General features: G+C 30.9%; 1 long non-coding RNA gene across 2 annotated transcripts; it reads right to left on the bottom strand.

Moving 5' to 3' along the window:
- Nucleotides 1–1,463: 1,463 nt before the first annotated feature.
- Nucleotides 1,464–5,857, bottom strand: LOC133804772 (uncharacterized). Of its 2 annotated transcripts, XR_009878618.1 has the most exons (9): nucleotides 5,447–5,857; nucleotides 3,906–5,128; nucleotides 3,636–3,749; nucleotides 2,894–3,003; nucleotides 2,536–2,628; nucleotides 2,170–2,384; nucleotides 1,976–2,087; nucleotides 1,782–1,901; nucleotides 1,464–1,697 (listed from the first exon to the last, which is right to left on the bottom strand). It is a non-coding gene; the product is annotated as an uncharacterized LOC133804772 (long non-coding RNA). The 2 variants fall into 2 exon arrangements; XR_009878617.1 differs by having other exon boundaries at nucleotides 1,782–2,087.
- Between the last annotated feature and the right edge of the window lie 8,014 nt (nucleotides 5,858–13,871).

The following is a 13,871-nucleotide window of genomic DNA, read 5'->3' as shown; positions in this document are numbered from 1 at the left end:
TCATAATATTTGAATTTATATTAATATAATTTTTAAATATCTTGTCTTATATTAAATATTATAATAATAATGATATTTTATAATATTTAAATTTATATTAATATAATTAATAAATATTTATTCTACCATATGTTTTAATTTGTTTTAAAAGTATATTTCATTAAATATTTGTAATATTCTGTTAAAGTTAACAAAAAAAATCGTTAAATACATATTTTTTTTTATATAGAGGAGATTTTCATTATATATTCAACATAACTTAAGTTTAAATTTTAAAATTATATTTTTAAAATGAAGAATATTTTGTAATTTTTTTTTTAAATCCATGTAATTTTTTCCAAATTTATATCCATAAGTGTATACCTTAACTAGTTTTGAATTTTTATGAATATCATGATTTAATATGGTTATGTATTCTAGAAAGAGAATTAAAAATGTTCCATATTTTATTTTTAATTTAGAAAAAAATGTTGTTTCTTATTTTATGGCTAAAATTTGAAAGCATCATGAAAAGTTGAACAATTATTTTAAAATTTGGTTTAAAAAATGAGTTATTGATTATTAAGCAAGTTTATGCCTATTGTCAAATTAAGCCATGATTAGTTTGTGAGTTTGGATGAGATTTTAGAATTAAATCTTAATGCATGTTGTTGGAGTGATTTTAAGATGACTAATGGGAGCAAGCACGCTATGAATTTAATGGGTAATTAATTTAAAAGTTTAATTAAGCTTGCTGATTTTTTGTAAAATCGTCAAGAAATAAAGAGCATGATAATTCCAACATTGACATTGTTTTCAAAAATGATTACACGTATGCATGTTACATACAAATGCATTTTTATGCATAATTATATGTTTTTTGAGTAAGTCTAAGGTCCTTGTTTGAAGACCTTTAAGATTGTTATGTGTAATGACATTATTTTCCATGATTTTATGTGTAACATGCAAGCATGATTTTATGTATGAATTATATACTAGGATCTAGAAAGTGATGTAACTTGTTATGAGATAGGTACCACCACTACTACAAAATTGACATGGGACAATGGTTTTAAACCGTCGTATGGACTCTCATACGTCGGTTCTAGTACCGTCGTCCCATGCAATGTCATGCCATGTAATGCATGAAACGACGGTTTAAATAAAAGCATCATCTCCTACCGTACATGAGACGATGGTTCCTATACAAACGTTGTCTCTTGTGGTACATGAGACAACAGTTTCTGTGCAAGCATCATCCACTGCAGTAAATGAGACGACAGTTCCTACTTAAGCGTCATCTTTCTGCAGTACATGAGATGACAATTTATGTACAAGCATCGTCCCCTGTAATACATAAGACAACAATTTTGTGGAGACCGACGTCCCATGTAGAATATGGGAATTTTTTCATTTCTTTATTTTCAACTACTATATCATTCATAATTTCTTGTGTAATTACAACATGGTTCAGACAGAATCAATAGGCAAACAAAATAATCAATAGAACTCAGTATGTTCCAGATTTAAAAATTACAAGAACAAAATATACACTTGTAATAACTATGTAAGGATAACTAAAAACTACAATTAATATATTTTTTAATTATGATTTCAAAAGTTACTCTAGCTATGACTCATCCGCTCAAGAAGCCTGGCTGCTCATTGAATTCTTCCAAAAGGTTACGCATTTTTAAAGCTTCTTCCAAGTAATTGTCCTACAGAAATTTAGAAGCTTTCAGCCTCAAACTTGGCCTTAATTCAAAAGACAACATAAGATAACTTCAAATTCTAATGGTTACCTGATTCATGTCAATCGTCTGGAGAGCTTCTCCTCTCGTGAAAATTATAACATGGTTTTGGTTTTCTGGCTTTCCTTCTCCTATCTTGGCAGAACCCGGTAATTTTATCCGATATATTTCCTTTAAACCGGTACCAAAACAATCAGTTGTATATCATAAGGCATAGAAGCACAATTATTGTTCTCAATATTTACCTGATCAAGATTATCAACAACTTTCACCAAAACTGAATAATAAACTTTATGTACTTTTCCTCCTTCATTCTCTTCAACTTCATCAATATATGCCACCCTAAGAGAAGGATTACTGTACAAAGGAAAAAAAAAAAAAATTCTTGAATGAAATGAAGAAATGACATGTAACATTAATTAACAAACGGAGAACATACTTGACCATCAAGTTCAGGATGTCTGTTGAACGACGATCTCCACTTCGCTTCTGGTTGCCATAGTTTTGACAGGTAGCAATATATGTGAATTTCATGTCAGCAACTGCTTCTAATTGTGCATAAAGAGATCTTTGGCTTTTTTTATCGTCCTCTGATGGAACTGTTATGGCTTTGTAGCCTCCAAGTATCTCTGTTCACAAAACTCTAAATGGGACCTGAGATGTGGAAAAAGTAGGAAGTTATTTTTTGTCCTCCATGTCTTTGGAAGGCGGAAAAACTAAGAAGTTACCATCCCAACATATTTTTCATAAAGGAAGATGCATGATAGGGACAACAATACAGCATATGCCATTATCATCATCTCACCTCTGGAACGATTAATGCATTTCTAGCACCAGCAGCATTTTGAATAGCTATATGAATATCATCATCATTTAGACCCTCACAAGGATCGACTTCCTGCAATTACTTATAGCCAAACTGCTTGTTAATACAGTAACACCTTATTTTTAATAATTTATCTTCGCACCATATAAATCAGTACCATAAACATAATAAGAGATGCTTTCATGGCAGGGGCCCATTAACTGAAGTAAAAGAAACAATGACTACCTTAATGAGATTGTGGTTCAAACTTATTACTTCTAAAATTAAAATGTATGCAGCATATATAACAAGCAACATAAAAACAAAAGACAAAGTTGTTTTAAAGTTGAAGGTGTACCTCCAAGCTCTTTACAAAAATTGACTGAAATATATAATGGATCCTGGCTCCACCTGACAATTCTTTAGTTGATATTTCCTGACTACTTCCATCCACCATAGCATAAAAATCTGTTAAATGAATAAAACAGGATCGGAAATGACTAAAAGAGTCCAGTGAAAAATAGTAATGAACTAATAGAGACCACCAGATCGTTAAGTTTTTCATTTAAAAAATAACATAAAAGATCGTACTTGGAGTCCAGTGCAAATTCTACAGATTACAAAAATGACTTAACCAAAAAAAACCTAAATTTTGAGCAAGATAACAGGATATTGAAATTCACCTTCACAATATTTTGACAAATGTTCAACAAAACTACTCCTTTTTCCACCTGGTTGATATACAGGACAAGGTAGCAAAATAAACTCAAATAAATAATTGTCACGGTAGTGAGACAAGCAAAGCGGCGAGTTTTCAGGAGCAAACAAATAAATAATAATCAACAAATAGATGATGGACAAACTTTTACACGCATCTAAGAAATTTTTTTTGCCAATGTTTCTCAATTTGAAGTTCAAATGATAGTTTTCAGAATTTAGACATGTATAATTCCATATTACAATTGCATATTTAAAAGCAAGCATTATTCAAGATCCAAACAAATATGACATGCCAACCATATGCAGAAAGCCAGAAACACCTAGTCTTATCACCCAATAGCATAACAGAATATAATTCATATGATTACAGTACAACTTACATTAGCCTCTACAACATTTCCGTATGTCTGAAGTTCTTTAACAATAGCATTCATTTCTGAGTTCAGCTCATACTTCAAACTTGGGAGAGCCATTCTAATATGTTGTTCCAAAATCTGGCATGTGAACATCATTGGAAACAATTAAAAAGAAAATAGGAGTAAGTGAATTGTACTGAAATGAGACACAAAAGCACGTAAAACTTGAAATTTACTTAATCCATTTATAGGAATCAAGCAGTATTAATGATGCAAAGAAAGGAGTTAACCAACCTGATTCAGCTTCCTTGATAGCTGAGGAATGCCACAATAACCAGACAGACCACTATATACCTTTAATATGGAAGGCAAATGAAAATTGAACAAAATTTAAGAACCAAAGCAATCATAAGTTAGAATGTTCTTGATGGGCATGAATTTGTCGTATGCATTTGCTAACAAATGGCAATCAATGCCTAGTTTCAACAAATATACAACACAAAAATGCAACTGAAATGTATATTTTCTTTTCCTCCATAATAGTAATTAATATAAACTTGACAAGTCATAATTCAACAAAGTAAATAAGTGGTAGCTCAGCTTTGATTCAAACAACTACTTGAGCAAAGTTGTTATCTGGTTTGCTTAATCTTGAAAAGATACATGACTAAAGTAGAGATATTTTTAATATGATTCTTTCCTCTTCCACAAGCCAATTTTATCTGCAGTTACCAAATTTCAATTCCTTCCAAATAAAAATATAGAACTAAGTTTTGATGTCTCTGCCTAAAAATGTAAAGTTCTAAAATAACACTTCAATATTGAGAAGAAAACAAAATAGGAGCACATGTATTTAAATTCCCTTTTCAATATAAATGCTTCATTAATATTAAATGTGCAGTGCTAACTAGATCAAATCCCATATCACATACATGAAAGAATGACTACAAGATAAAAAAAATTAGTACAATGATAATGAAAAAATCAATTGTACGTGTAAAACTAGTATCATTTTGTTTCTATTAACCTGGTTATAGCTATACAAGTCATCAGTATATGAAAATATAAGATTGCACACTACAGTCCATTTCACTAAGGCATTTTAACAAACAATTTATGTGCAACAGACAAAACACAGAAAAAGAATATTATGAGCATCAAGATAACTACTCAAACACATTATGAAAGGGAATGCTACAAAAGGAGAAGAGCATAGAAGATTAAATATAGCAAATATATCTCCCATAATTGAGCATGTGCACCCATTACACCACCAATAAGGGTTGACGAGAGAGCATACCGTGTATGTATATCCATGGAATAAATCTGAAATCAATGAATATAACAAATAGATATGCCCTCTAAGCATAAGCCAATGCTTCTATATATACTTTACACCAAATAATATACACATCAAAGCTCATAAAAGGAGGCAATTCTCTCAGAAGTGCCCTGGTTTTGAAGAAGAAGCTATTAGGAGCGAAGAGGCCAGCACAGGTGAAGTCATTCAGATATCCCTTATTTCACAAATTATTGAGAAGGATTCAAAATGTATACATATAGAAATATAGATAGAGAATGAGAAAAAAAATAGAGCTACTACGCAGAGAAAGAAGAGAATACCCAAATGGCTAGTAAGCATAAATTTGTCTAAAATAATAAGCCAAAACCAAATATCTCACATTCTTTCTCAAGCTGAATATATATATATAAAAATAAATAGGGTCCTAGATTTGTAGCTTTAAAAAGAGTTAATATATGCAATTCTGGCTCCACAAGATTCAGTGACAGTAATATATACTAAAGAAGAAAAGGAAACAAAAAAAAGAACTTACAAGAAGAAGAAGAAAGTCGTTCTTGACATTGGTGAGCACCTCCAGCGACATTTCAGTCCAATTTCCATAGGGGTTTTGCTTATCTTGAGCTCACAAACCCAACCATTCCCTTGAATTCTTGTTTCGAAGACGGTGGAGGCTAGAAAAATCCTCCAAACTCACATCGGTGACAGAACTTCGGGGGGCCAGTTGCGACGGATGCCGACGAGTGGGGAGGCAAGCTTCACGGGTTGGGGGTTTTGGGGGCCAAGGAAGCTTGTGGTGGGGTGCGTGTCATTGGGTGGTTGCTGGAGATGGCTCATTTGGTCTGGCCGACTGAGATGCGAGAGAAGAAAAGAAAGAGTGGTGGTATCGGGCTGGGAAGAAGAGGAGAGAGAAGGGGCTAATACAATTTTAGGATTCTAGTATTATAATTTTTAACTCCTTTTTCTTATTCAATTAAATAAAATCTGATATTTAATATATTAATTCATTTATTTATCAATTATTTTATTAGTTACTCTATTTTGTTAATTTAGCACTTAATTACTAGAGTATTTTTTTTAAGTTAAAGAAATATTTATCTAAATCTGCCACAAAAAATATTTATCTAAATCATTTTTAAATCCCAAAAAATAATTAGATGACATTTTAAACAAATTTATCATAATTAGTTAATAAAATAATATTTTTATTGAAATTAAAACATTTTATATCATAAATGATATAATAATTGAGCAATCATTTTTTTATTTTAAATCTCACAATTTAAAATGTAAAATATTCAAATCATAATAAATTATATTTAAAAAAAATTAAAAAGAGTTCTTATTATTTATTTCTCAATAAATAATATGAATTAAAAAAAATAAAACTCTTTAAATTATAATTATTTTTTATTTTTAAATTTTAATATCATTTATTAATTATTCCAAAAAATAATGCACAACTTGGGACATAAAAATATATTTATCATCCCAATATATAATTAAATCAAAAGTGATTTAATTTTCATAACTTTCCCAATTAAATTATTTTTTCAATAAAATATTATTTTTTTCCGTAAAATTTTTAATGTAGAATTTGTAGGATGTTACAATTTTGCACTCCTATTATAAAAAATAATTTTACATATCACAAATCTAAAAATTCTCTTAAAACTTATAATATAATGATAGAATTTATTATGACTAAATATATTTTTAATCACAATAAATTACATTTTGTGTTACTAATACTTTTCGTCATAGATTTTTTTAGTAATAACATAATGTTGATGAAGTTTTTTTAGTTACAATGTTTATATTTTTTAGTCGCAAAATGTATTGTGACTAAAAATAATTTGTTTTTGTGATGATAAATATTTCAAATATTTTAATTTATATAAATTTTCAATTAAAATAAAAAATAATTTTACTTATACTATTATCACTAACAATTCCTAAATACTATATATACGTTTTGGTGACCTACCTTATGACAAATTGGACATAAAAATATAATAACCAATTGAATTTGCAATTAATATTATAAATTATTAAAAAATAGAAAATTATTTGAATAATTTATTTATATAACTAATAGCTATTCTATGTTTCAAATTATTAATTTAACATTTTTTATGAATATATTTATTTAATATATTAAATTATATTAACAAAATACAAATTTATGAATACTTGATTAAAAAAAAATTGTATTTGGATGAGACGACAGTTTTTGTAGAAATGTTGTCTCATGTTAAAAGTAGACATGTTATGACAGTCTCACTAAAACTATTGTCTCATGCAAGTTTTAATTTGCATGACACAACAGTTCAAGAGATAATGTCGTGTCATGTCTATTTTTGACACAAGACGACTGTTCTATGAAAACTGTTGTCTCTCGTGTGTTGCCTAAGTATAGTTTTCTAGTAGTGCACGTGTGCATGACCCATGCACACGTGGGATATGTTTGACGCGTTCATATGTGTTTTACATGATATTAAGATAGGTATTTGATTGTTATTCTGAGCTCGTTGTGAAGTTGTCCCGCTCTTTATATTGCTTGGACTTGAGGTAAGAAAGTTAGCTAGAATTCTTATTCTATTATGTTGACCTGTATGAGATATCAGTTGTGAGATAAATTGTTATGTATATATGTGTTGTATGAGTGTATGAAAAGCAAAATGTTGTAAGCATGCTGAATGCGACACAACAAAGGAGTTACTAAGGTATGACATAACTCATATGGTGGACGCGCCAAGGTTATTCTGAGACCTGAGATCCTGATTACCTCGCAGAGGAGGATTTACTGGGTTGTGCTTTACTGGTTGCCTCATATAATTGTTTGTTTTATTTGTTATGATGGATTTTCAAATAAAGCGTATGAGTTTATGATATGCCATTTTCAGCTTATGTACGATGATAATAGTTTTGTATTGTACTTATGTGAATTGTTGTTCTTGTTTGTACTTCTTTACTGGGCTTTTAGCTCACCCTATTATTTTTCCCCTTTCAGGTAGGTGATAGGTTTTCTCATTGGCACGCATGGTGATGTGGGGCGTTCCATGGTCTAAGTATGTATGTCGTGGGACTCTAATGAAAGAAAAAAAATCTAGCTATGCCTAAGAATATTTTATGAGTTTATCATGTTTAATTATATTCTTAGCAGGACTTAAACATTTTATTTTAAAATTGCATGAAAGATATTATATTTTTATTTTAACAAATGGACCCATATTGCATGATTTGATAAGGCCTCGTTGAGCCTTTTAAACACTCATGGTATTTTTCTAAATAAATAACAATTAGATATCGTATGCCAATGATAATAAATTAGGGCATTTTACAATTTATTATTTAATTATTTAGCTAATGTTTTTATTTGATTAATATATTAATTAAATAAATAAAACCAAAACCTAATGAGATTTGACCTAGACTATATATAGATATTTTTCTAGTTTGTCTCAGAAGAGACTATCACAAGTTTTAAAAAACCTAAAAAACATTTAGAGAAAAGAATATTAACTTTTCTCTAATTTTCGCAATGCTTTTCATTCTCCAAATCTCTAGATCTCATGTGTTGAGTACATATAGATATATAAAATTTTCCTTATCATTCTACATCCCCACACACGTCATCGTTTGACGAGGATTGGCTTGGAAGATCATGGTCTAGATCTCATTGTTGCCTTCATGGATTGGATGATTGTTATTTATTAGTAAAAGATAACGATGACACTTAATAAGCTACAAGAGGTATTATATCTAACTTTTGTGTGCTTTGATTTGATATATATATATTGATCTTGGTTTGGTATTGATGAAAATTAAAATTTTCAAAACCTTCTGGTGCTCTTTGATTTCATCTTTTAATACCAACACCAAGTTGAGTCCAAGGGTCGTTAAGTGTGCATTTGTTGGCTATGTCTCAAACAGCATGGCCAATAAGCTACTTGAAGTCTAATGTGATAATTGAATCAAGAGAAGTGGAATTCTTTGAGAACTTGTTATATTGTGATAACAACTCTCAGGAACCCACAAGTGTTGGAGAATCTCGTGAGAATAAAGATCCAAAGGTTGGTGAGCAACATATATTGCCTCAGAGAAGCTAAAGGCTTAAAGAGTTGGGATCAAATGAAACATGTTCTCAAGTGGATACATTTTACCTAGTAGAAGGAAAAATGAAGGAGCAATATAGAAAATTCCTATGATTTTTCAAGTTTAGGATGATCCTAAAACCTACCAAGAAGCTCTTGTTGGTATTAAATGAGCAAATCAAAGATACACAATGGGGAATGAGCCCATTTTGATAATTATTAATACTAGCCAAGATCATACACACATATATATATATATATATTAAATCACATCCAATAAGATTAGAGATTACCTCTTGCAGCCTATCAAGAGTCCTAGAATCTTTTTGTATAAAATCAACGATCTTCCTATCCAATTTTTGAAAGCTCACACCTTGATCTTCCAGACCAATCCTCAAACACACAAGGACATGTATGAGCACGTAGGATTCAAAAAGTTGATTTATGACTCTCTAGATCTACTCAACACATGAGATCTAGAGAGGTTTGATAGAGAGAAGAGGAATTGAATAGTTTTCAGGTTTAGGAAAACTATCGTTTCTATCTCATAGAGAGAGTTTGACAGTCTATGAAAAACAATTTCTTTAAAAGTATCGTTTCTTTTCAGGTTTATAAAGGTGATAAACTAATTTAATTAATATTTATTTTATTAAAATAAAACTGATCAGTTATAATCTTATTTAATTATTTAATTTAAATCACATTTAAAAAAGAATAATTAAATAAACAAACTATTTGAAATTCAAAATTTGAATCCCATGGACAGAAAATCCCTGTGTGTGGTGCCACACTCACTATACAGTGAGTGTGTCGAACACACCATTAGGGTTATCCCTAATTTCTCATTTGTTTATTTAATTAATATTTAATACAATATATTTATCCCAAAATAAATATAAGTTAATTCAAAATTAACTTTATCTTAAAGTATCGGTTTTAAATAAATAAATAAATATCATATTCTAAATAAGATATTTATTATTCTCTCTCTATATATTAATCCAAACAAGATTAATATTAATTTTAACCTATAGTTTTTCAAAATAAAATATATATAGTTAAATAATTAATTAATTCATAATTAATCAATTGCCCATAACTATCACATAATTATTTTCTTGCCTTGAAAAATTAATTCCTTTACAATTAAGTCATTTTCTCTACAAATATTTCTTTTGACATCCTTACCCTTAACAGTGTAGGACAGAGGTGATCTGGGGACCATGGACCTATAATATTGCAACGTCCCAAATCTACTAATAAGACTTAGTGCCTTGATTAGTGTGAGAGGAGGGCAATAATTGATTGAAATATGTGATTACGTGGTTAATTGTGATATGTGTGTATTAGTACGTGATTATTTGAATTAAATGATTATATGACTAGACATGCATCTTTAGGTGAATTAAATATGCATGTGGGTTCGTTCTTGTTAATAAGGGCATACTTGTAATTTTGGCCCGTTGAGGGCATAAATGTGATTATATGTGTGTTGTGCTTGAGACCACATGATTGTGGAGATATATTTGTAATGTGTGATTCGAGACGGTTCTAGGGAGTGGAATAGCGGAATAGTCACAACAGGGTCGAATACCTGGCTTGGGGTGAGCCTAGGGGTATTTTGGGAATGTAGCACATGTTCGGGATTACCGAGTAATGAGTAGTGACTTAGCGATTATTTGGATATTTCGGGATTAAATGGGGATTTATAGGACTATTCGAGGAATTGGCGGGAATGTGGCAAAAGAAGATTTTTCCCTTGGTGGTGTTAGAAAGGCTAAGGATAAGTTAGGGCATTTTGGTCTTTTGTATTAAGGGATAGATACACCCTTAGGAACTCTGTGGAAAGAACAAAAATTAGAAGACAAACACTACTCTCTCTCTCTCTCTCTCTCTCTCTATCTCTCACTAAGCTTGGAAGTTTTGCTGAATTTTGAGGAGATTTGGTTGAGGATTTGAGGAAGCTTGAGGTGTTTGGATTTATCTCAGGGTCGGAATTGCAGTTGAGGTACGGATTATGTTATGATTTTTTATAGTATTTATGCTGTAGTTAGAAGCTTTTCTTGAGGTTCAAACTTAGGATCTGATTTTGGGTTTTGGATGAGTCTATGAGATATGTTTTGGGGTATTAATATTGCTGATGTGCTTTGATATGAATTATGGAAATAATTCTAGGTTTAAGGTTTGATTTAGGTAGATTTTAGAGGGTTGGCTCGTAGATATTCATGGAAGTTTATGTTGGAAAAAGCTTATACAGGATCTTTATTTATTTTCATGTATATCTAATATTAAACAAATTAATACGAGATAGCCTAAAACATGTTTCTAAAATTGAATTCAAGGGAAACAAAGAATAGAATACTTACAGTATACGCAGCGGAATTAAAGAGTCCTTCCTTCAGTTTCTCTAACTCTTGTATCCTCTCTGTCGCAGAGTATTATCAAGAAACTGAACCGATCTTCTATTTTCTTCACGATCTTCCAATGTATCCTTAGAACCACCTAGACTAGTGTGGGCAATTCTCAACACATGAGATAGATATAGAGAGAAGAAGAGAAAGTAACAAAGTGGCTTAGAAAAGGACTTGTGTTTAGAGAGAATATAAAACTATCAGAAAATCTGACTTGTGACTTATCTGTCGTCTTTTAAAATCTTCTCTCTAAGCACTCCTTTTATAGACTCAATTAGGCCATTTAATTTAATTAAAAAATCAATAAAATAACAGCCATTTTGAAGCCCTAGGTCGAAATTATCATGGGCTATAGGCCCGTGAAATTTCCCATTTGATTATAAGCCCATTGGACTTAAAATCAAGGCCTGTATTATTTTCTATTGATTTAATTAATTAAATTATTTTTTAAATCATTTATCAAATTAATTATTTATAATTTGAACCTTGATTTAAATTTATTTATTAATTTAGATACCAATTTATCTTAATTAATAAATCTGCCATAATTTCTCTTTTCTTCTCAATATTACACAACTCTGTGAAACTATCCAAAATTGACCTGGTCAACTTTGATAATTCTAATTGATAATTAAATCAATTAATTGAGACTATCTAGATGATTTTATCCAAGGTACAATGGGGACCATGGGCCTATGAAATCAAGCTCCAATAAGTTATCATAAATCTAACAAATAAATTTACTAACTTATTAATTCCTCGTGACTCCACTATAGACTTGGAATTGCACTCTTGAATTCATAGAACGCTCTATAACAAATATAGATACGCTATTAATTATCCATTGTTACAACCATAATTTTCACTCAATCCTCTATAGACGGTCTACAATGAGATGGGACTAAAATACCGTTTTACCCCTCATTGTATTTTATCCTTAAAACACTTAGTTCCTTGTAAATGATATTTCAGTAAACTAATTTAATTACTGAAATGAGATCTCTATCATTTATCACCTTGAACCAAACTAAAAGGAAACCATCGTTTCACTTCTTCATCAGAAGCTATAGATGTTCATATCTATGATTAACACTCCCACTCAATTATACTACCGAGTTCCCAAGATGTAAGTATGGGCTAGTCCGTAGGGTAAGCTGGTAACGAACAAGTGAAAGAACTCAAATAATACAATCAGTTAGAATACTAACCACTCAGAATTGAGATTGAATTTACCTATGGTCAACTATATGATATGACTAGAATAGATAATAACGGTATGTTTACTTATCTTATCAATTGTCAATATCGGTCTTGTCCGATGTAACAAATACATCCGATCTTATCTACTTTGCTAATATTCTGGAAAGAACATAACACTGTAATGTGTAAGTAGATCATATCGTAGATTGGCAAGTCAGTGTAAATCCAGTGCACTGACTAATCTTAGGACTAACTTATTTTTGAACATATAATCATATTTATATTCCACTGTGATTACGTCACTATAAATAAGATTAGCTATATGCTCAGGATTTAATAGAAGTTTATATTAAACAAATAATCATGAAAATAAAACATGTGAGCAAAGTGATTGACCAAGTCAAAAAATGATTTCTATTCTTTTATTGATAATCAAATGAGATTACAAAGAATTTTGGTTTTAATTAGGGCATAAAACCCCAACAAAATCCCACTTGCACTAATTGAAACTAATGCCTTAATTCTACTAATCCCATCTCCTTGATATGCTTATCAAATGTATCTTCTGGTAGTGTCTTTGTAAATGGATCTGCAAGATTGTCTTCAGTTGCAATCTTCATAACCTTCATATCTCCCCTGGCCACATATTCTCGAATAATGTGATACTTCCTTTCTATATGCTTACTCCTCTTGTGACTTCGAGGTTCTTTCGAGTTGGCTATCGCTCCTGTATTGTCACAAAACAACACAAGCAGTTTATCCATTTCTGGAATAACTCCAAGATCCGAATAGAACTTCTTTAGCCAGACTATTTCCTTAGCTGCTTCTGACGCAGCTATGTACTCAGCCTCCATGGTGGAATATGAGATTGCAGACTGCTTTACGCTTCTCCAAATCACAGCTCCACCCCCAAGAGTAAACACCATTCCAGAGGTAGACTTTCTGTCATCGACATCAGTCTGAAAATCTGAATCGGTGTAGTCTACAGGGTTCAGAACACCACCCTTGTAGACTAACATATAATCCCTAGTCCGTCTCAAATACTTCAGGATATGCTTAACTGCTATCCAATGTTCCGGTCCTGGGTTTGACTGATACCTGCTCACTACTCCCACTGCATAACAGATATCTGGTCTAGTACACAACATGGCATACATCAGACCTCCAACTGCAGATGCGTAAGGAACTTTTCTCATTGCATCTTCCTCTTCAGGAGTCTAGGGAGACTGCTTCTTTGAAAGATGAATTCCAT

Source organism: Humulus lupulus, chromosome X (genome assembly GCF_963169125.1).
Source record: "Humulus lupulus chromosome X, drHumLupu1.1, whole genome shotgun sequence".
NCBI lineage: Eukaryota > Viridiplantae > Streptophyta > Magnoliopsida > Rosales > Cannabaceae > Humulus > Humulus lupulus.
This window is presented reverse-complemented; position numbering and strand designations above follow the sequence as displayed.